This window comes from Danio aesculapii, chromosome 21 (assembly GCF_903798145.1).
Source record: "Danio aesculapii chromosome 21, fDanAes4.1, whole genome shotgun sequence".
In the NCBI taxonomy this organism is placed as follows: Eukaryota; Metazoa; Chordata; class Actinopteri; order Cypriniformes; family Danionidae; genus Danio; species Danio aesculapii.
Genome location: NC_079455.1, coordinates 42245291 through 42270290, shown reverse-complemented (window position 1 = coordinate 42270290; position 25000 = coordinate 42245291). Strand labels below are relative to the sequence as shown.

The following is a 25000-nucleotide window of genomic DNA, read 5'->3' as shown; positions in this document are numbered from 1 at the left end:
GCTGTATTTCATGAATCCATCAGTGAAAATGACTCAACCCTGAGCTGAAAGTGCAGAGAAACCTGAACACCAAAGGAAAAACTAACTTTATAGTCGTATGAACATCACAGGAGTAAGTGTTTAAAGACTCAATAATAAAAAAAAACGTTTACTTTACGTTAATTTACCACAAATTATGTTGCGCTACCGGTTTTCTTCAAACTAAAATGGCTCTTTTGCACAACATCCTGCACAATACTGTTCTGTCTAATGTAAAAGGTTATGTGTACAGTTATGTTTTTATATAGTTAGTACTGTTAGATTACCGTTCTGTTATGTTAGGTATAAGTTTAAAACAGCTCTTACGTCCAGTGTTTTTATTAATTTTGGACAGCGTTTTCACGAAGATGTTTTTATTTACTAAAAACACCATCTCAGTGTGGATGGACGGCCAAAACAGAGAGAAAAACAAGTGTTTTTTTTATGAAAATGCATTAGTGTGGACATGGCCCAGGTCTTAAAGTTATTGCACACTGAATCTGAAAGTTTCGTCTGTAATTTTCGCATGTTAAAAAATAAATTCGATCTTACGTTGTGTCATATTGACTACCTCTGAATGCAGTCGCTTAAACCTTCAGCACAGACAACTTTATGACAAATACAGTGCATAATATAAAGACATATTTAGTCGGACAGTTGAGAAACCCTATGCTGGATTCGGTGACTGGCACACCTCTTCCCTTCTGCACTGAAAACCCTAATAAGTTAACAACTAAATTAATTGAGTAAACTTGTTGCCTCAATTTAATTGAGTAATGGAGTCTCCCAAAACTTTCATATTTAAGTTTATTTAACTTGCCGGTTTTGTAGACTATACTGAAATTGTAACCAAACTTAGTACTAACTGTGTGTAATAATATACTGTGAAAAAAATGTTAAAATAAATTTTAAACAAAAAAATAAGTAGCCATTTATTCACATTATGATGAATAATTATACCTGAAGCCATTTGTTTTCTGATTTAAAAAACGACTTTGCACTTAAAAGTTGCGTATATTAGAATTTTACAGTCAAGACTACATTTGTGAAAATAACCTATTTTTTTCAAAGGATTAATTATGATTTTGAGCTCACTACACTTGAAATCTTAAGTTTATGCATTTTCATGGTACATAAGTTAAATGAACTCATATTTTCAAGTGATAGGGCCAAAATGCTAAATTTTAAGTTATGTTCAGTCAACTTTACTTAATTGTTTAAGTAAAGCTAACATTAGGGTTTACAGTGTGCTGTTTGGGGTGTGTGTGTGTGTTCATACAATTGACATACTGTCCATATACATAATAGAAAGCTAAACACCTCATCGTCTGCTTCGATGCATTACTCCGATAGGTCAACGCACCACCATCTATTATAATGTCTATGGTAGGCATGGGACGATAACCGTTTTCAAGGTATACCGCGGTTTGGAAAAGTCAAGGTTTTAAAACCGCCAAAATTTTCTGCTATAACGTTCCCAAGGTGTGTGTAAGATTTTTTTATTTACATTTTTTATGCAGAAAAGATATCCAACTTTTAAAAAGAATATATTTTCCGGCAGTAATCACAATACCGCTAAACCGTGAAATTTTTATCCAAGGTTATCATACTGTCAGATAGGCTTGTGCCGGTATTCTGTAATGCGATAAATCACGGTAATGAATATGCACGATATTGTTATCGCGGGCACTTCAAAATACCGTGAAAAATAATAGATCCGAATTTATATTCTCAGAACGCGCCTTAGCTTATTTTCCATCAACCGCTTGAAGAAACACTGCGTATATGCTGCGCAGAACTGATGCGCACTCTGATGTAAACAATCCCCACATGTAGAAGCACCGTGTGCACACAGCGCGCGCCGCCGCTGCCACCGCTCTCTAATCCTCACACGAAGAAGAAGCATGGCGAAAAGAGGAACGCTCTCGACAATTTATCCCCCTTCAAAAATGGTAAAGTCAGAGGTTTGGAAATATTTTGGGTTCCAAAAAAATGCAGAGGGATTGCTGATCGAAGACGGTTTTCCCTTTGCACATTCACTTTGATATAATTGCTCAAGTTTACTTTTATATTGTGTATTGTTTTATTTATATTTATTTGTATTTAAATGTTTGAAGTACTTTTAGTTAATTAAAAAGTTATTAAAGTTACTAAGTTGACGAAACTGAAGTTTTTTGTGTTTTTTTACCTGTTTCTCTAGTAAAATTACAATATTGTGATAATACCGTATACCGTGATAAAAGCTCAATCAATTAATCGCAGCATGAAAATGTGATACCGGCACATGCCTACTGTCAGAATCTTATACCAGCCCATGCCTAGTCTATGGTACTGCCGGTCTCTGTTGCGGATTTGTTTACGTATGTAAATGTGTTTAGGATCACAAGCAACACATCAAAATTCTTGTGACTGATTTTCTGAATTACACTTTGCATTTGGGGATAATCCAGCGCAGCTCTTTGACAAGCAGGATTCCCCTTCCTCAATGTAGCAGGAATATTAAATGAGCACAATATGCAGCCTAACATTATTCCTCCTTTTTCTATTTTGAAGAAGAGCGAGAGGAGAGCAAAGCATCACTGCTTGAACTGACTTCGAAGTTTTTCACGTTTTTTTTCAAAATGGATTAATTAATACACATCGGACTCAGTGTGCAAGGTTCATGTACGTGACGAATTTTTCAGATATGAATATGAAAAAACGCTTGGGAAAAAATGTGGATTTCAGTGTGCAAAAACCTTTACTCTCCCCTTAAGTTAAAGCACATTGTTTATCGTCTTTTCCCACACTTTCAGAGTCCTGTTTCTCTCCACTACAGGTGTTTGTCCTCTCAGACCTGCTGGAGCATTATGGGTAACAGTATCCTCCATTAGGAAAGACTAGAGGAGGGCAGAAACAGGAGATGTGTGTTCACGGGGGTCTACCAGGACGGACAAACCATTCATTAACCACGTTTAAGTCAAGCACGACTAACAAAACAAGGCCTGAAGTGGTGCATGTTTATCATGTAGTGTAAAACAAACGGCTGTGAGAAAAACTGTAAACATGCTACAGTAAAAAGTCTGCTGACGTTAATTATGTATTTTTTTCTCATTAGTTATGTACATTGGATTTTTATGTTACATCTAACGTTAATAAATAATGTTTATTGCATTACTTCAGTTTTATATGTGGTACCATGATGGTGTTTAGTACACTGTAAAAATATGTCCTAATAAACTATGTAACATGTTACATAAAAGATGTAAGTTTGCACAACAATCTACCGGTCTGGATCTACAGGGGGTGACAGTTCAATATGACCATTACCGCCACACTTAAACACCATGGCAGGACTAAAGGCTGATTTATACTTCTGCATCAAGCGCACACGTATGCTCCGGTGCAGCCTTCGCGTGGTCGCATAGCCCTCGCCGTGGTTGACACCAAAGACCACAGAATACTAAATACATGTCACTCGTATAATTTTGAATGGTGAAAAGTGTAACGGTCAATATGGCAAATGAAGCCCTGCTTATTAGTATAGGAGCCAATCATCGATCTATATAGGGTGATGGGGAAGCTCAGACCAGACGTTTGCTTTGGTGGTCAACAAACTGGAATCTCTGGAATATTTGTTTAACAGACATAAGAAATTTATCCACATAAAGCTTGAAATCTCTAGTTTTAAATTAACCCACGACACTTAAAAAAAAAAGCTTTTTTGATTTTGTAATCTGTATGAAACAAAGGCAAGTTAAAGTCTGTCCTTTCAAACGCACATCACAAGACAGCAACTAAACAATTGCAGACAAACTTGTAAACAGAGTCGCTGTCATTTCTGGAGGAGATTCACCATCAAGACCAAGTTGTGAAGTACTTCTGAAGACCAGTGCGATCAGTCAATCATTATCCAGAGGGCGATTATGTGTAGAACGCCCAAAAATAAGGGTTGGTGTCGTGATCTCGTTCTTTTGAGTGTGCATGCGCATGAGCTCGGGCAACATGAAAATATGCAGATTTTGTTTGATTCAGACGTTTATAAATGAAACTAAAGAGACAGTTGTTGTTTAGTTTTATTGGTGATTCTAAATATGTAATGTAATGGTAAGCTTGGCAAACAGTTTTGGAGAATTTGATGTTTCCCCATTCAGACAGAATTCCCGAGCGTACTGCCCCGAGAGGCGTTTCAAAGATGGCCACCGAGTGAAATAATTTGCCTCAAAGAGACTTTGCTAACACGCACCTCTCAAAAAAATGTAACTAGAAGTTGCAACAAAGCGGCAACCTCCCGCTCTCCCTCGGGAAGCCAATACGCAAGTAACTGAAACTGCAGTTCATCAAAATTCCGCTAGTCCTGGCTCCATAATAGAGCAAATTTCTATTGAGCCCACTGATAGAATGGCCAACTTTACAGCAGAAAAAAAGGTGTTTACAGCCTGGTACAAAGAATGATTTTGGTTCATATAGCTATTATTACCCTTCATGACAACTGTGAGGGGGGTGAATTTTTTTATAACTCATCCATTTCCTTTATATTAGGTTATATTAAGTTTGCATAATTAAGGGCGTGGCCACTTGAGTGACAGCTAGGTATTGCTGGTCGCCGTCACTTCACCTCAGCTGAATCCGGCAGATTTGCCACTGATCTCGGCATATTCATCGTATTTTTGTTTTGTTTTACGTGGCTTTACACAGTCAGCTGCCTTTTGGACTTATTTCTTACAATTATAAGATGATATGGGATGCTGTGTGCACTTAATTGTGCTCACAAACCATTCATGTGGCCTCCGTTTCCCATGTGAGTAAAGTTATATACTTGTATACCATCTCTATAAATGTATTTGTTTTATTTAAGATCATTTATCATTAATATTTTTCTTTAGACCCGTAAAGCACTCCAGAATGTGACAGATTGATTAGCTGTAGGCTCTAGATCAGTCATCTGGAGCGTTATCATACAGTGTTATGCTGGATTTTATCAATAGTCTTGCATTTACTAACACAGACTATATCTGAAGTGTTTGGAAGTAATTCACGTTTTCCTCCTGTAGAAAAATGTCATAAGAACAATGCTTAGTGGCTCAATGTATGACTACAGTGTTTTTAAAAGTCTAAACACTTTATTGATATAGTGTACAGCCAAGCACATGTGATCAGAACACAAACGAGTCGCAGGTAATGAAGTATCAAGCGTTTCTCCCAAAGTAAAGTCTGTCTGCCAGGTCTAAGCAAAGTGCCAGCAGGTGTCTGTAGCTCCGCTCACTCTCCGCCTCTTTGCCCTTGTTTGGTATCCCGCCGTGGGTGCGATGACGCGCGAACAAAATGGCGACGGTTGGCAGCGCCTACTTGTAGCTTCTTTTGCAGTGTTCAGAAACCTATGGGTGACGTCACGGATGCTATGTCCATATATTTTACAGTCTATGGTTGCAACGATGCGTATCACAAGCTCTGTGATTGGTCAGCTAGGTAGCGGTAACAAGCATGGGTGGTGCTGAGAGCCACGAGCCTGATGAAGTGATTGTATACAAGTGTGGAGTCCCATGAATGAGCTCTACATGGAAACTTTTGTTTTATGTTTACCTTATGATTAAAGTTTTTGCACATCTGCCGGTTAAATATTGAAATAACTTTGCAATGGAGTTATGCATCATTCATTCATTAATTTTCCTTCAGCTTAGTCTTTATATAAGTAGCCACAGCGGAAATAACCGCCAACTATTCCAGCATATGTTTTACACAGCGGATGCCCTTCTAGCTGCAACCCAGTACTGGGAAACACCCATACACACTCACATTTCCACACGAAAAAAAGTTGTTGCACATCTGCTGGTTCCCGCCTCTAAATGAGCGAGTTTGAGCTACTTGTACATTAAGGTAGCGTTCAGAAAAAATAAAACACAAAGGACGCAAAGAAACTCAACACAGAGGAACATAAAAACCTAGTGCCAGCTAGTGTTTCGGAAGTGTTACTGCAGAGCAACACAAACAGCATACAGAAGTATAAATGCACGACTATGCGCAAAGCAGGCACCGTGGGTCACAGGGATCACTCCAAGTAGATGTATAAACCAGCCTTAAGGGATTAAGGACGTGTTTTTAGGTGTAACAGTAGTTTGCGATTGTGCCACCAGGGAAGCACAAAGGCACGGGATGCGAACGAACAGAAATATACAGTAGTTTTAAATACAATACAAGCTGGCTATTTGTAAATGAAGATGAAATAACTAAACAAAGCATTATAATTACTTCATAAATCATTAAAAACTTGTTATGCTTTATAATCATTTTATACTTAAGTGCAATGAGGAGTCAATTTGGAAGTTATAATAAATAAAAATAAATAAAAGACAACTATTGTGAAAGTACAATCATACATACACAGGTTACAAAAGCTAAAAATATGCATGCAACTGAATTAAAGCATGTTATCCTGCTTAAGGTATCACTGTCACCTCACAGCAAGAAGGTCGCTGGTTCGAGGCTTGACTGAGGTCAGTTGGCATTTGTGTGTGGAATTTGCATGTTCTCCTCGTGTTGGCGTGGGTTTCCTCTGGGTGCTCCGGTTTCCCCCACAGTCCAAACACATGTGCTATAGGTGAATTGGGTAGGCCAAATTGTCCGTAGTGTATGTGTGTATGTAGGTTGGGGGTTGGGCGTTGGGCTAACGACCCACATCGTAAAAACTAGATGTTACGAAACACCAACATGGTGCGGCTAAATATCAACTTCGATATAAACAGTCCTGGGAGTAAGTACCTTGCTTTTTAAATACTTACTTTCATTCATCCAGAACTTTGAGTTCATCTCAGTTCAAGACAGATTAGGCAAGGATAAACAGTCCATTACAACAGAAAAAAACATATCTATTAACAAAATGAGCAGACTATTAAGTTTACAATCATTATACAAATGTATTTAAATCACAGAACGCCACAGCCAACAAATCAACTATTCTATGTAAACTGAGCAGCGCGAGGTTATTCCAGTTAACAAAAATGACGACCATGAAAACACACACACACAAGGGCTGCACGATATTGGAAAGATCTAACATTGTGATATTTTTAATTCTGCAATGTATATTGCGAAATGAATACGACTTCACCAGATGACTTAATATCTCTATTTGGAAAGAATGTATAATGTTAGATTGATTGGGTTGATTCTGCAGTGGGAGTGCATAAAATCTAATAAACATTCAACAACAACAACATACACAACAATTGTAAAAATACAATTAAGAAAAAGATACAATTGAAATAAACAGTGTCTGATAGTTTTCCAAGTCTAAAACCTGCTGCAATTGAATAATAAAAGAAAAATGTAATAAAATTACTTGTTATTAAAGTCACAAATGGTACAATTTCTTATGCATGGGTGTTTTTAAAAGTCACTCAACATTGCATATCCTCTGATGAGACTATTACGAATGATCACATTGCGATATCAATGCTGAAACCATATATTGTGCCGCCCTAACACACATACACATCTTATATCATTTTATTTATATATATATATATATATATATATATATATATCTTAAATTGACTTTTTTCAGTTTTTTGTTTTCATCTTAAAGTTCTTATAATTTTCACATTTTTATTAAAGATAATATCAATTTCTAATTAATAGATCTGTAAATTTATTTGACAACTTAAATTACGTAGACATTTAAAAAACGAATAGAATCTTTTACAAATAAGTCTAAAAAAATTAAATAAAAACAATAAGTATACTTGTAACGAAAAAATACATATTTTGTAATAATAATATATAATAATATATAACTTAAAGATCTTTATGCTCTTAATATGTTCACTAGAATATAAACAAACTTAAACAATATAACAATTTCTATGTGATATTAAAATAACTTTGCAATGGAGTTATGCGTCATTCATTTTCTTTCAGCTTAGTCTTTATTTCAGAGGTCACCACAGCGAAATGAACCACCAACTTATCCAGCATATGTTTTACGCAGTACTGGGAAACAGCCATAAACACTCATTCACACGCACACTCATACACTACGGCCAATTTAGTTTATTCAATTCACCTATAGCGCATGTGTTTGGACTGTGGGTGAAACCGGAGCACCCGGAGGAAACCCACACCGACAAGGGGAGAACATGCAAACTCCACACAGAAATGCCAACTGGCCCAGCCGGGACTCGAACCAGGAACCTTCTTACTGTGAGGCCACAGTGCTAACCACTGGGCCACAGTGTTACCTTGTCAAAAGATTTATAACATCAAACTGAAAAACAAATCTGTAGCAAACGTTCAAACTAATTAAAGAGAAAGCAACAGAAACCACACCCGCTCCATTTCATAATGTCTGCGGTGCTTTCGGGACACAAAAGAAACCAGTTCTGTGAGTAATGCGCTCTTTTTAACCCACATTCAGGAACATGACAGACATTTCAAAACAGCAGGAATCAAGTCAAAACATGTTTCAACATTCTAACATGAGATTCGTCTATCAGAAACAGAGGAAAAACCCACCGGTGACGCTTTACACACAACATTCATTCATTCATTCATTCATTCATTCATTCATTCATTCATTCATTCATTCATTCAGGTTTACATATCCGACTGAACCAGAACTCTTATTCAATGCACAAACGGAATAAAAAACTAAGCTTGAAACTCAAAAAAATGTTACTAGTTAGTTAAAGTTATTAGTATCTATTAAAGTTATGGAAACTAATACCTAGTGCTGAGCGATATATTGTTACGGCATCGATATTACAATGTGTGAATCTGCAATAGTTGCAATGCAGAATTTCAAGTGATTTTGAGTGAATTTAAACCATTTGGACACAAGAAATTAAAACATTTGGCACTTTAACAAAGATTAATTGATTTATTTGTACAATGAAGACTACACCATGTAATTTTACATTAGATTATTGCATTTCTGTGCCTCGATTGACTGCCCCGAAAACCATAAAGCAATGGTTACAAAATCCTCCCAATCCATGTAAAATTAAAAACAATGTCCAAATAGAGTCATCTTGTGAAATGACATTCATATGGCAATATGAAATGAAAAGTGCTATACAATTAACCTGAACTGGATTGAACTTAGTTGTACTTAAAGATTAAAGAAGTGTGTATTACAAGACAATCTGCTTGTTAAGTCATCAAGCATGGAAAACTGTTTCTGAATTGAGATTTGAGAAAATATTTATTTATGACCACTTTTTAGTTATATCCCACATTAAAGTAAATTTCTTATCAAATCAGGGTGTACACTACATTCTCTGGACTTGCTGCAGTACAGAAAACACACTGTAAAAATGTCAGTTTCCACACAATCGATTTGTGTTGGGGCAAAAACAATGAAGTTTTCCCAAATAAAAACTAACGAATTGCTTTGTTTCAGCTTTTTTTTAATAAGTAAATTAATCAAACAACAAATGTCATTTTTTGAGTGCAATATTGTAACAATTTATATACATATCTTTTTTAAAATCAATCTCTTTCTGGTCATCTGTTAATATGGATGGACATAAATATTGCGATCATGATTTTCAAACATATTACAGTGCTCTGTGAGTGTTTATTAGTATGATTTGTTGAGCCTCGCTCTCATAGAGCACTTGACGTCAGACTAAAAGCAGGTCGCACACCAGAAGCGCCGCTCTGCGTCACGCAGCGCCATGCATTTTAGAATTCTAAACAGGTTTCAATCAGGGTACACACACCGACACCGCAAGTCGGCGGCTGTCCGCAGCACCCAGCCACGACTCAGGACACTGTTCATATTTCTGCTGCGCCACAGAGCGCCATCTGAATAGTTTCATTTTAAATATCATGCGAATGTGCGCGTCTGGTGTGCGATACTTCCAACTGTCATGTGTGCGCCGTGTTGAGGCGACGAGCGGCACATCTGGTGTGTGACCTGCTTTAGGCGGATAGTAAATAGTTAATATATTTTTCAACTAAAACCATTTTACCATGACTATACAACAGAATTACTGCGTTTATATTTTAAAACAATTAAGATGGTATATGAATTTCCAAGTTACACTCAAATCCTACCAAAAAAAACAATGAATGTAATGACTGTAGTGTTTCTGAGGAAAAATACCATCAACTTCAACCAATACATGACTACTATTAACTGATTTGTGGGCTTAAAGACTAATATAAGCCAAATAAAATGTAATAATATGCTAAAAGACCTTCACGAAACATTAACTTATTATCAACCTCAAATGAACCATTTAGCAACTAAACATCGTTTAAAGTGTTTAAACACTTGTTCCAACAACAAAACTAGAATAAATATTTACAAACACCCAAAATAACGACAACTGTAGTGGTTCTGAGGAAAAATACCGTCAAAGTCAACTGCTACATCACTACTAATAATCAATATGTGGATATAAAAGCTAAAATAAACCAAATATGATGTATAATATGCTAATCTCAAACACTTTCAAAAAACACAATTTTTTTTTCAACTTCAAATTAAGCATTTAATAACAATCCACTAAAATAACCGTTATCAACAATACGGTCAACGTCGACTGATACATCACTACTTAAAATATGGGTTAAAAAATAAAATGAATTAAATATGATGTATAATATGCTATCCTCAAAGACTTTTATGAAACAAAAACTTTTTTCAAACTCAAATCAATATAAGCCAAATGCAAGCCACATATAAGCCAAATAAAATGTAGTAATATGCTGACCTTCAAAAAACATCAACTTATTTTAAACCTCAAATCAACCATTTAGCAACTAAACATTAAAATAACCGTTCTCGCAACACTTGAACAACCATTTGAAGAGTTTAAACACTTGTTCTAACGCAAAACGTGTTTTGGCGTGCAAAAAAACGAAGACTGCAATGTTTTCTGAGGAAAAAAACGTCAACGTCGATCGATAAATCACTACTAATAACCAATATGTGGGTATAAAAACTAAAACAAACCAAATATGATGGATAATATGCTAATCTCAAACACCTTCACGAAACATTATTTAACCGATAATCGACCATTCAGCAATTAACCACTAAACAAACATTCTCAACAACCTTTTTAGAAGTTTAAACACTTGTTTCAACAACAAACCTAGAATAAATATTTACAAACACGCAAAATAATGATGGCTGTACTGTTTCTGAGGAAAAATACTGTCAAAGTCAACCGATACATCACTACTAATAACCAATATGCGGGTTTTAAAACTAAAATAAACGTAATATGATGTAAGGTTAGTAATATGCAAATCTGAAACAACGTCACGAAGTATCAACTTATTTTCAACTTCAAATCAACCATTTAGAAACTAATCACTAAAATAACAGCTCAACATATTTGAACAACCTTTTAAAGAGTTTAAACACTCGCTCAACATCAATACTAGAATACATCTTATAGAAAAATACCAAATAACAATGACTATGGGGTTTCTGATGAAAAAAAATGCTGTCAAGGTCAACTGCTACATCACCACTAATAACCAATATGTGGGATTAAAAACTAATATAAACCAAATATGATGTATAATATGCTAATCTCAAAGACCTTCATGAAACACATTTTAATCAACCTCAAGTCAACCATTCAGCAATTAACCACTAAAGTAACTGTCCTCAACATAATTGAACAACCATTTAAAGAGTTTGAACACTTGTTCCAACAACAAAACTAGAAAAAAAAAAACTTTTAGAAAAAAATACCAAATAACGACGACTGTAAGGTTTCTGAGTAAAAATGCCGTCAACGACAAACGATAACTTACACCAAATATTATGCAATAATATGCTAACCTGAAGGACCTTCACGAAACATCAACTTTTTTCAACCTCAAATCAACCATTCCGCAACTAAACATTAAAATAACCGTTCTCGCTACAATTGAACAGCCGTTTAAAGTTTAAACACTTAAATCAACAACAAAACTAGAATAAATCTTTACAAACGCGCAAAATAACGACGACTGTGGTGTTTCTGAGGAAAAATACCGTCAACTTCGACCCACACATCACTACTAATAATAACCAATATGCGGGTTTATAAACCAAATACGATGTAACGTTAATATGCTAATCTGAAAGAACGTCAGGAAGCATCAACTTATTTTCAACCTCATATCAACCATTTAGCAACTAACCACTAAAATAACCGTCCTCAACATAATTAAACAACCATTTAACTCAAGAGTTTAACACTTGTTCCAACACCACAACTAGTATAAATTTTCACAAACGCGCAAAATAACGATGACTGTATTGTTTCTGAGGTGTTGAACGTGGAAATACACACAGGTAGAGGAACTCAGGTGTGACACACCTTCACCAACACCGTTTACAACATTAAATCCACTCAAAAGCGTGTTTTAAAACTCAAACGTGACTTACCGATCTCCAATTAAGCTGAAGTGAATCCTCTGAAGGGGTTTTAAAGTGTTTTATTGTTCCATGTTCGCTCCGTGTCAGCGTTGAAGAGCCTTTCTGTGTGTGTGTGTTCACAATTAAACTGGAAAAACTGGTCGGGCGAGGAGACGCTTTACTCCTACTACAAAGCCATGATTCTGCACACACACACATGCATACATATACACACACATACACACACACACACTGACGGAGGTTTTCTTTCCCCAGGTTTTGAACACACTCAAGACTTGCGTTTCATTCCTGGGCGATCACGTGACTTCTCAGGTAAGAAAGGTGTGACTGGATTTTACATTCAAATTATGAGGGGAAAAACTTCTGCTTTTTGCTCTGGTTTTTGTTTTGATGGCATATTTATTTATTTATTTATTTATTTAAAATTGAAGCTTCAATAACAAACGTACAAAAATCGAACCTGCAAATTAAAGTCAACGAGATTAATCCAATGTAAAAACTAAAATTAGGATTGGACATTTAGAATAATTATGCAATAATAAGTTACAGTATGGAGTATATACGAAACCTCAAAAACAATAAATAATTAAATATGCAAATAAATAAATGAGTTAATAAATCCATAAATTCCTGCATAAGTAAAACAATAAATAATTAAATAAATAAATATAAAAAAATGAAATATGTATATATGTATCCACATATATATATATACCCACAAATTCCTGCATAAATAAATTATATATATATATATATATAATAAATTACATGAATATAATTTCAGAAAATTTCAGTTTAGCATTTTCTTATTCCCCCCACATTTGTGTAATTTATTTATTTATTGATCTGCCCGCTCTATTTATTATTCATATATTTATTTATGCAGGAATTTGTGGATTTTTATATATACTTTTTTTTGGAGCATTTATTTATTTATTGTTTTATTTAAATGATAATCTATGGATTTATTTACAAATTTATTTATTTATTGTTTTATGCAATAATCTATTAATTTATTTACAAATTTATTCATTTATTTGTGTATTTATTTATTTGTTTATTTATTGTTTTATGCGAGAATCTATGTATTTATTTACAAATTTATTTATTTATTTATTAATTTCCATAGTTATTTATTTATTTATTTATGCAAGAATCTATGGATTTATTACTAATTAATTTATTTATTTGCGTGTTTATTTATTTATTGTTTTTCCAGGTTTCCTCTTCCATATTACAAAACTTATTGAGAGAAGAAAAATATTTTTATTTTATTTATTATCAATATTGTAATTTATGCATGATTTAAATAATAATAATAATAATAATAATAATAACAACAACAATGACAAGTTTTGATGGCCTAATTTATTTATTTATTTATTTATGCTTCAATTACAAACATACAAAAACTGAACCAACACGTTAAAGTGCGTAACAATTGTGACAGTAAGTTGACGGAGCGAATTAAATGATAATATAAATATTTATTAAGTTTTGATGGCCTATTTTATTTATTTATTTATTTATTTTATTGATGCTTCAATAACATTCAAAAATTGAACCTACACAGGAAAATGACAGTGATAGTAATAATAATGACATTATCTTAACAAAGCAATTTAAATTATAATATAAATACCTATAAAGTTTTGATGGCCTATTTTATTTATTTATTTATTTATGCTTCAATAACAAACGTACAAAGATCGAACCTACACAGGAAAATGACAGTTATAGTAACAATAATGACAGTAAGTTAACGAAGCAATCTAAATAATAATATAAATACCTTTAAAGTTTTGATGGCCTGTTTTATTTATTTATTTTATTGATGCTTCAATAACAAATGTACAAAAATCGAACCTAAACATTAAAATGAAAGTTATAGTAACAGTAATGATAACAGGATCTTAACAGAGCAAGTTAAATGGTAATGTAAATACCTTTAAAGTTTTGATGGCCTACAGTGCTGGTTTCGACTTTGAGATGATGTCATATTGATGATGTAATAATTTTCTCTGCCTTTACAATTTATTTTTCTTAAAAAATATATTACATATATATATATATATATATATATATATATATATATATATATATATATATATATATATATATATATATATATTTGTATTAAAATAGCCTCCTACCTTTTTAAATCTCAGTAAAATTAGTGTAAAACCAGACTGCTTTGAAGTGAATACACCTTTATGAGGCTAAATTTGAATAGTGGTGAAGTATCGCCCTCTGCTGAGAGAAACAGCTAATGATTTTTGATTAGTAGTTGTCGCTGATTGGTTGGTTGGGATGAGTTTCAATATAGTTCTATATAAAATGTTACGAGAAGATATAAATAATATCATAGGGATGATTGTACAACTCGAACAATTTTTGTTTATTTACTTTGGTCAAGCATTTGAGGCAATGGACTTTGCTAATAATAAATTCTGTAACAAAATAATCCTGTAAATCTGTGACAAACCCAACATTAAATTATGAATGTGTTGAGGTAAAAGACGCAATAACAACAAGCATATTAATAGTAGAAGTTATTTAGTCAAAAAACAGAACAGGTTCTCGTGTGTAGGCTACGTTTAATGCTCTGCAGTGAGCCATCGAAACCGCGCGCCCTCTGCAGGCCGAAAGCTTTATTGTCTCCTACAAAACAGCGATTAGCTTACATTTACATTTCTCTAATGCTTTTTAACTTGAAAACACCCAACTCTCGCTTTATTTCAACATTTACTGTCTCCTAGTGTTTAAATTGCATATAAAGTTTCAACATAGCCCACTAAACGTAAACAAATCCTTAAATTGATAGCGATTGTGCAGCAGTATATTTACATAACAGGACGCGAGTAACATATTGATGATAGGAGGGTTCAGGTTTTTGTTCGGTAATATGCTTCAGTGAACCAAATTTCTAGATTTAATTCAATTACATCTAATTTATTAATCAAACTTATTATGTTTCCAGTGTTTTTGGAGCATATCGAGTGGTTCTCAATGACATTTGGGATATTAAATAAACCTATTAGTGACCATGAAAGACGGATGCACGTATTTTTTTTATTTTAACGTCCTTGTGCAAGCAAGTGTAAAATAAACTATATATATATAGTTTTACGGACACATATAGCACAAATGCCTATAAGATTAGAAGGAAACAGCAAACTTGTTTCGTAAACCTGCGTTCGCGTCGGTTTCCTCCGGGTGCTCTGGTCTCCCCCACAGTCCAAAGACATGCTACAGGTGAATTGGGTAGGCTAAATTGTCCGTAGTGTTTGAGTGTGAATGAGTGTGTATGGATGTTTCCCAGAGATGAGTTGCGGCTGAAAGGACATCCACTGCGTAAAACGTGCTGGATAAATTGGCGGTTCATTCCGCTGTGGCTACCCCGGATTAATAAAGGGACTAAGCCGAAAAGAAAATGAATGAATGAATGTTTCGTGAACACTTGCGCTGTCTGTTGATGCTCTAGATTTGCCCGTTTTTAGTGCAAACATGCAATTACAATGGTACAGATCATTACAGGGGTGGTCAAATGTATATTGAAGTTATCTGTTATTTTAATTATTAATATTATTTAGGATACAGTTCAGAGCAAACTATTTCTTAACTATTAAAAGGTATTAATACATCTTGTTTTGATGTCCTTCGGAGGGGATCAAGCGTTAATTAGGGGGTCTATTTTAGGGCTTTGTGTAACATGAGTGTTTAGTTTTAAGCTAAAGTTTTGATCATATTAATATGTAAATAAAGCCTAATATTGAGAAGTTTTGATTCTTTAATTGTCCTGAAGGAGACAGGATTCATTTAGAGGCAGGAATTATGTCTTTCGGATGAGACGTTAAACCGAGGTCCCGGTCTCTCTGCGGTCATTCAAAATCCCATGGCACTTCTGGTAAAGAGTACGGGTGTAACCCCAGTGTCCTGGCCAAGTTCCTTACATTGGCTCTTAACCATATCACGGCCTCCCAGTCATCCCCATCCACCGAAGTGGCTCTATCACTGTCTCAACACTCCACCAATAGCTGGTGTGTAATGAAAGCACTGGCGCTGTTGTCCTGTGGCTGCCGTCGCATCATCCAAGTGCATGCTGCACACTGGTGGTGGTGTGGAGAGACCCCACCCATGATTGTGAAGCACTTTGGGTGTATTGCCATACATGATAATGCGCTATATAAATACACATTACATTTAAAGATGATTATTATACAGTAACTTAAATTTTAAAGAGAAAGTGATCCACGAAATGATTAATTCAATATAAAAAAACAGGAATGCTACATTTATAAATTGAGAATAGGGGAGAGCGCGGCACAAAGTAACACTTTTTGGTTTGGGTTAAATAATGAACAAAGTAATGGGGACAGACAAACCATTTTACCAATAACACACAAGCCTCTCCTACAAATGAGCACTGAAATTCAAGAGTTCACACTTAGATATTGTTTGACAACTGTTAGCAGGTTTGGCATGCTGTCCCAGGAGAGAACCCTGAGCTCGGAGATAGGTGAGCGCAGGGCTCCCGCCTGGTCCATAGAGCATATGAGGGGAGTACGAGATCAGGTGGTTCTCGAGAGCTCCCCGTGGTAAAGGAAGAAAGGAGGAGAAGGGGTGGATGGGGGGTTTCTTCGGAAAACGAAGATAAGAGAGTAGTTCCAGCTAGGCTACTTATAGTGAGTTGGGGTTAATCTGATTGGCTAACTAGTGAATGTAGATGAGTGGCCAGCTGCGGTCAATCATATCACGTGCTCCTCTCGAAATTAGTTTGAAAACTTCACTTAAGCTGCGGTCACATTGGGCTTTTCCTCCCATAGACTTCTATTCATACGCACGCGAATGCGTCAGACTGGAAACGCAAGGTCATGCGTCAAGTTTCGCAGTTCGCTGCGGTGCAAAGTTCAAGCTTGGTGAACTCTGACCTGCGAAATTGCATCACTTGACTGCGTGAGACCAATCGAGGATCAAAACATGACATCTCTGGACAGAAATTTAAAACATGAAGCAATCGCTCGCTTTTTTAAATGTCTAATCATCTTGTTTAATCCTGCCCCTTTTCGCAGCGTCACACGACAGAATTTCGCACACACAAAGCCCAGTGTGACCGCAGCTTTATGATTGCTGGACCTGTGGTGTCTGTTCAGTATTGCCAAATGTGCCAGGAGTTTAAATGTTACCATTTACTCCACCTGTGGGGCAAGTTGTAACAGACAAGGCTGATTTCACACGATTAATTTAAATTCAGTTTACTTTAAATAGTAGCTGTATTTCCTAAGCAATTGCCTCTTTTTTTGTACATAGCACAGTATGTTTATTTATTTGTTTGTTTATTGGATAAACACATTTGAGTCTATTTGCATTATCTATTTATCCATTATTATATAATGCATTTATTTGCATTATTAGCACAAAAATATATTTTCTATTATAAAAAAAAACATTCTAAAATAAAAAGTTTTCAACATTACACTCACACACAAAATGATTTTGTCCGTATAATCTGTCCAACAGTGTGTGGCTGAATTGTAACACTCTACCCAACTGTGTTACAACTAACCCCGCTGTGTTGTGTTTTCCTCATAACTGGCTAGCAGTCACTGTGTTTTTTCTTCATCTTTTAACCTAGAAGACGGTGATCACAATAATATATTATTTTACAAACATACTTTCACAGATTGTTTTTAAAAACAAAAAAATATTGATAATAAAAAATACTTTTCTGCTGCAAAATTGGTTTCTCCTGTGTTTCTCATCCAACTTATTACGCTGAATTTTTTCAATAATTGGCAGGAAGACATCTGCCGACACTGTGGTGAAAACCTTGGAAGCATGCCATGGTTAACCCTAAGCAAATACCTTAAAACTCTGTGTTACATTTAACCCTGCAATACTTTGTGCCCCGCACTCCCCTAATTATGCTACAAGTTACAGAACTTTTTGAAAGGAGAAACATTTATTTGACTAATTTGTTAAAAAATATTTTACTGACATTATAATTTATGCATGATTTAAAATAATAATAATAATAATAATAATAATAATAATAATATTAATAATAATAATAATAATAATAATAATAATAATAATAATAATAATAATACTATAAAGTTATGGTTAGTGCATTTATGCATAAATAAATTTACTGGTCTTCAAAATCAGCATTGATTTATACACTACCTGACAAAAGTCTTGTCGTCGATCCCAGTTGTAAGAGCAACAAATAATAACTTGACTTCTTGATCATTTGGAAAAGTGGCAGAAGGTTGATCTGCATCCCAATCATCACCAATACTGCAGAAGACCTACTGGAACCCACATGGACCCAAGAATCTCACAGAAATCAGTCAAGTTTGGTGAAGGAAAAATCATGGTTTGGGGTTACATTCAGTATGGGGCATGTGAGAGATCTGCAGAGTGGATGGCAACATTGACAGCCTGGACAAGACATGTGTGCTGCCCATTACATTACAAACCACAGGAGAGGGCAAATTCCTCAGCAGGACAGCGCTCATTCTCATACTTCAGCCTCCACATCAAAGATCCTGAAAGCAAAGAAGGTCAAGGTGCCCGAGGATTGGCCAACCCAGTCACCAGACATGAACATTATTGAGATTGAGGATGCATAAATCCAAAGAGTCTTGATGAACTCTGGGAGTCCTGTAAGAACGCTTTCTTTGCTATTCCAGATGACTTTATTAATCAGTGATTTGAGTCATTGCAGAGATGTATGGATGCAGTCCTCCAAGCTCATGATGGAGTCAGACACAATATTCATTCTGTTTCCACTGCAGCATGACCACATATTCTATACTGGACATTATTTCTGTTCAGTGACGAGACTTTTGTCTAAGCAAAGTCAGACCTTACTGTCCTAATGAAATCATTCAAAATCAAGGCATGATCATGTTTTATTGTGGTCAAATAAGTGTAATCTAGAGGCCTTTACCTTTCATATAAGCCACTTCTGATACCAAATGATCAATTACAGGTCAAGTTCTTATCTGTTGTTCCTAAAATCTGGATCGGCAACAAGACTTTTGCCAGATATTGTATAATAAAATTTCCCAAACTCGAAAACATAAATAAATCTCTTTTATTATTTCATTCATTTTCTTTTCGGCCTAGTCCCTTTATTAATTAGGGGTCACCACAGCGGAATGAACCGCCAACAGTGGTGGAAAGAGTACTGAAAAATCATATTCAAGTAAAAGTATCATTACTTGCCTAAAAATGTAGTGCAAGTAGAGTAAAAGTATCTGTTGTATTACTCAAAGTATGAGTAAAAAGTAGCCCTTTAAAAGTACTCAAGAGTAGTGAGTAGTGAGTATTATGCTGTGAAAAGCTGATGCGTTTACATGTAATCTGTGCATGTGTGTGTAAACGCAACATTCTGTAGTGCATCTAGTAATTGCCCAAAAGGCACACAACATCATAAAACATTAATATTAGGTTAGATTTAGGTTGTGTTGTCAGGTGACCAAACTGCAATGTCTAGCCAATGTCTATGGACAACGTTATTTTGATTTCCAATAATGAAGTCAAATGACGTTGATATTTGGTTGATTTTAGGTTGTTAGAAAGTGACCAAAATCCAAAGTCGAGCCAACATCTTAAACCAAAATCATGTTGACCTCAAACACTGACATTTATTCGTCAGGTACGACAAACAAAAATCCAACGTCTGATAGACATCATAGTGGTAACGTCCACGCAACGTCAAGCTGTAACATCATTAGACGTTGATATTTGGTTGGTTTTAGGTCATTGACGTTGGCCTGATGTTAAGTTCCTGATGTCAAACCAAATCCCCTTGACGTTAGGGTACAACGCCAATCAGACATGTTGTCGTCTTATGCCTGCTTGGTGTTTAAGGCCATTTTGGTCATCATACAGTACACAATCGTCCTCTTCTCATCAGTGATGAGATTATGCTTATTCAGCATATGTTTTACACAGCGGATGCCCTTCCAGCTGCAACCCAACACTGGGAAACACCCATACACTCTTGCGTTCACACACATACACTACAGACAATTTAGCTTATTCAATTCCCCTATAGCGCATGTGTTTGGACTGTGGGGGAAACCGGAGCACCCAGAGGAAACCCACGTGAACACGGGGAGAACATGCAAACTCCACATGGAAATGCCAACTGGCCCAGCCGGGGCTGGAACCAGCGATCTTTTTGCTGTGAGGCGATCGTGCTACCCACTGCGCCACCTTTTATTAGTTCAGATATAAAATAATAAAACTGAAGACATCCAAAACCTGACTATCAGCACTGAAAACCAACACACAATAACTGAGACGCGCAGGATTTATGTAGATGTTTTTCATTTTATTTTTGTGTTAATACAATAAATATACAAAACTCAAACTACTCAACATGCGACTAAGGGAGCGAGACGGGAGTGCATTTGTACAGTACAGTGAAACTGAGGACGACGGGGCCACCGTTCCTTTAATTATACAAAATATACAAATATTCCTCCGCTCTGTTTTTAAATAATGTCAGAGTAGTAGTAGCAGTAGCGCGACCAGTCACGGTGTTTCTTCGATTCCTTTCTCACGTCATCAGTGTTGCAACTAAGTTAACTAACATCACTAATTAAAAAAAAGAAGGAAATAAAAGACAGCTTAAAGCCACGATCCATTGCACCACACACAAGAGGTCACGTCAGAGTTTCTGTCGTCTCAGATTCTTGTGGTTTGTTGTCCTGTATTAAATCAAAACAAACTAAAAGAGAGGAACATTCAGGTGCCATATTTGTTGTAATGTATTTATAAAAGGAAGAACGACTTGCAGTGACACACACACACACACACACACACTCACTCAGAGAACTGTACATGACTGAACGGATTCATAACACAAATATATACTCACCGGCCACTTTATTAGGTACACCTGACTAGTACCCGGTGTGGTCTTCTGCTGCTGTAGCCCATCTGCTTCAAGGTTGGACGCGCAACTAGTCCCACAGTTTTCTCCCCAGACCCTTGAAAGTGGCGTCAAATCATGCGGTTTTATCAGGGGTATGTAGCTATGACTTTTATAAGGGGGTTGGGTTTTTTTGTCCCCACAAGGGTCAAAAATCCCTCCAAAAATCCCATAGACATAACATGGGGACGAACTATGACACATCATAGCGCCAAGTGTGAATTTCGTAGAATTATGAGATTCACAATATCTTAAAAGGGTTGCAGCCTGAGTAAGAACATATCCCGCACGGGGGTATAAAGATGTACGCCTGAGGTGCTAGGACGTCCCAAAGTTTCCCATTGACTTAACATGGGCCATTGAAAACCATTCATCCCACTGACTCCCATTATAAATGTCACACATTAATAGCATTACATAGGAGTGTCATACAGACATAGGGGTGGGCTCATTTGACTCAGGCAACCAATCAGGGTCTCAATATGATAATGAAACTCTCATGCCACACCTCCAAACTGAGCCCATAGACTGCAATTATAATAGGCCTAGATGCATATCTTTGCATGATAATGTCATACAGACATGGGGATGGGCTCATTTGACTCAGGCAACTAACCACAATCAAGTGCACTCCATAACCACACCCATAGAAACAAAACAGTACCCTTGCAACCATTTATATCGCCCATGTTAGCATTGTTCTAGCTAGATGCTATTTATGCTAGCAACTAAATTAGCATTAAGGTAACGCAATTAACATCATGCTATCAACTCGATTAACATGTTGTTAACAAGATGCTAGCATGATTAGCATATATATTTTACCTCAGCGAATTGCCACGGCAAACCACTCAAAAATACTTAATGTACATGATTATTTTTTGATGTTAATTCCCTTGTATACTGTTTCTGTACTCCCGTTTAATCAATGAGTTTTTTTTAAACTCATGTTAACACGATTAGCGTCATGCTAGCTACATGTAAAACATGTTAGCATGATGTTAACAACCCAATTAACATGTTGTTAGCATTATGCTAACACTATTAGCATCATGTTAACTACCTGCTAATCATGTTAGCATTATGCTATCAACTTTGATAGCATGGTGTTAGCATAATACTAACACGATTAGCATATATATATTTTAACTCAGCGAATCGCCATGGCAAACCCCACTCACATTTTCTTTAGGAAATGTTCAATTCTAGTTTGAGTTACTGTTGCCTTTCTATAAGGTGGAACCAGTCTGGCCATTCTCCTCTGACCTCTGACATTAACAAGACATTTGCACCCACAGAACTGCCGCTCACTGGATATTTTCTGGACCATTCTCTGTAAACCATAGAGATGGTTGTGCGTGAAAATCCCAGTAGATCAGCAGTTTCTGAAATACTCAGACCAGCCCGTCTGGCACCAACAACCATGACACGTTCAAAGTCACCCTAAATTACCTTTCTTCCCCATTCTGATGCTCCGTTTGAGCTACAGCAGAACGCCTTGGCCATGTCTACATGCCTAAATGCATTAAGTTGCTGCCATGTGATTCATTGGCTGATTAGAAATTTGCATTAATGAGAAATTGCACAGGTGTCCCTAATAAAGTGGCCGGTGAGTGTATGACAAAAAAAGAAAATGAATAAAGAGCAGAAGTTCACCACATTTTGATCAACCATTCCTCTAAATTAATAAATCATAATGACTTGAAACAAAGGCTGACGCAAACTCAATACTGAAAACAATTGTCTCACACACACACACACCCACACAGTTGAATGGTTACCATCAAGAATCATTTGCATCTTGATTCATATCCCATAATCGCAAAAAACTTGGCTGTCTCTTGGCGACGGTAACCAAGGCTACAAGGTTCTCTGCTCCAGGACCAAAACAGACATGACTTAAAAAGCTTTAAATGACAAATGACGACAGACAGTGTGATTCGGGATCCAACAGCAGGATGGCCCAACACGGCTCAGTCTTGCGCGCATGTTGCTAGCGGTGTACAGTTTGGGGCGATGCAAAGATTTGAAAGAAACGCTCCACTTTTTTTGGGATAATAATCTCATTTTAGATTTCTCCTAGAGTTGAGTTGAGTTTGACCATTCAGCTCTTTTAGCTTAGCTTAGCATAGATCATTAAATCGGATTAGACCATTAGCATCTCAAAAATGAGCAAAAAGAATTTCAATAACTTTTCTATAACTTTTTCTTTTCAGCTGATTTCCATGGCTGGAGGGAGCACTTTTAGCTTAGCTTCGCTTACCATAGATCATTACACCAGATTAGACCATTAGCCTCCCTCTAAAAAAATGACCAAAAACTATTTTGATAACTTTTCTATAACTTTTACTAATCAGCTGATTTCCGAGTCTGGAAAAAGCAGTTTTAGCTTAGCAATAATCATTGAATCGGATTAGACCATTAGCATCTCGCTCAAAAATGACCAAAAATAATTTTGATAACTTTTTCTACTCAGGTGATCTCCGGGTCTGGCGGGAGCACTATTATCTTAGCTTAGCATAGATCATCGAATCTGATTAGACCATTAGCATCCCTTTAAAAAAAATCACCAAAAATAATTTTGATAATTTTTTTTATTCAGGTGATCTCCGGGTCTGGCGGGAGCACTATTATCTTAGCTTAGCATAGATCATCGAATCTGATTAGACCATTAGCATCCCTTTAAAAAAATGATGAAAAATTATTTTGATAATTTTTTTTATTCAGGTGATCTCCGGGTCTGTCGAGAGCACTATTAGCTTAACTTAGCATAGATCATTGAATGGGATTAAACCATTAGCATCTCCCCCAAAAATGACCAAAAATAATTTTGATAAATTTTTCTATTCAGCCAATCTCCTGGTCAGGCAAGAGCACTTTTAGCTTAGCCCAGCTCATTCAATCGGATAAGACCATTAGCAATTAGACCATTAGCATCCCTTTAAAAAATGACTAAAAATAATATTGATAACTTTTTCTATTCAGGTGATCTCCGGGTCTGTCGAGAGCACTATTAGCTTAACTTAGCATAGATCATTTAATGGGATTAGACCATTAGCATCTCCCCCAAAAATGACCAAAAATAATTTCGATACATTTTTCTATTCAGCCAATCTTCTGGTCAGGCAAGAGCACTTTTAGCTTAGCACAGCTCATTGAATCGGATAAGACCATTAGCATGCCTCCCAAAAATAATTTTCATAACTTTTTCCATTCAGGTGATCTCCGGGTCTAGCGGGAGCACTATTAGCTTAGCATAAATCATTGAATCGGATTAGACCATTAGCATTTCTCCCAAAAATGACCAAAAAGAATTTTGATAACTTTTCTATAACTGTTTCTATTCAGCTAATCTCTGGGTCTGCTGACAGGACTATTAGCTTAGCTTAGCATAAATCATTGAATCGGATTAGACCATTACCATCTCGCTCAAAAACGACCAACAACAATCAATTCTTCTACTTAAAGCTTGACCTATTTGTAGTTACATCTTCGGTCATTTTTGAGTGCGATTCTAATGGTCTAATCCGATTCAATGACTTACGCTAAGCTAAGCTAACAGTGCTCCCGCCAGACCCAAAGATTGGATGAATAATTTAAAAAATGGTGAAACTCAACCACTTTACTCTTGGAGAGATGTAAAATTAGTCCAAAAACAGTGTGGTGTT

General features: G+C 35.9%; 1 protein-coding gene across 1 annotated transcript in view; it reads right to left on the bottom strand.

Moving 5' to 3' along the window:
• atp8b1 (ATPase phospholipid transporting 8B1) overlaps positions 1-12627 on the bottom strand; it is a 90030-nt gene extending 77403 nt beyond the window's left edge. Inside the window, 1 exon segment of the mRNA XM_056445824.1 lies at positions 12392-12627. The gene's annotated coding sequence lies outside the window, so the exon portion shown is untranslated.
• Positions 12628-25000: the final 12373 nt, after the last annotated feature.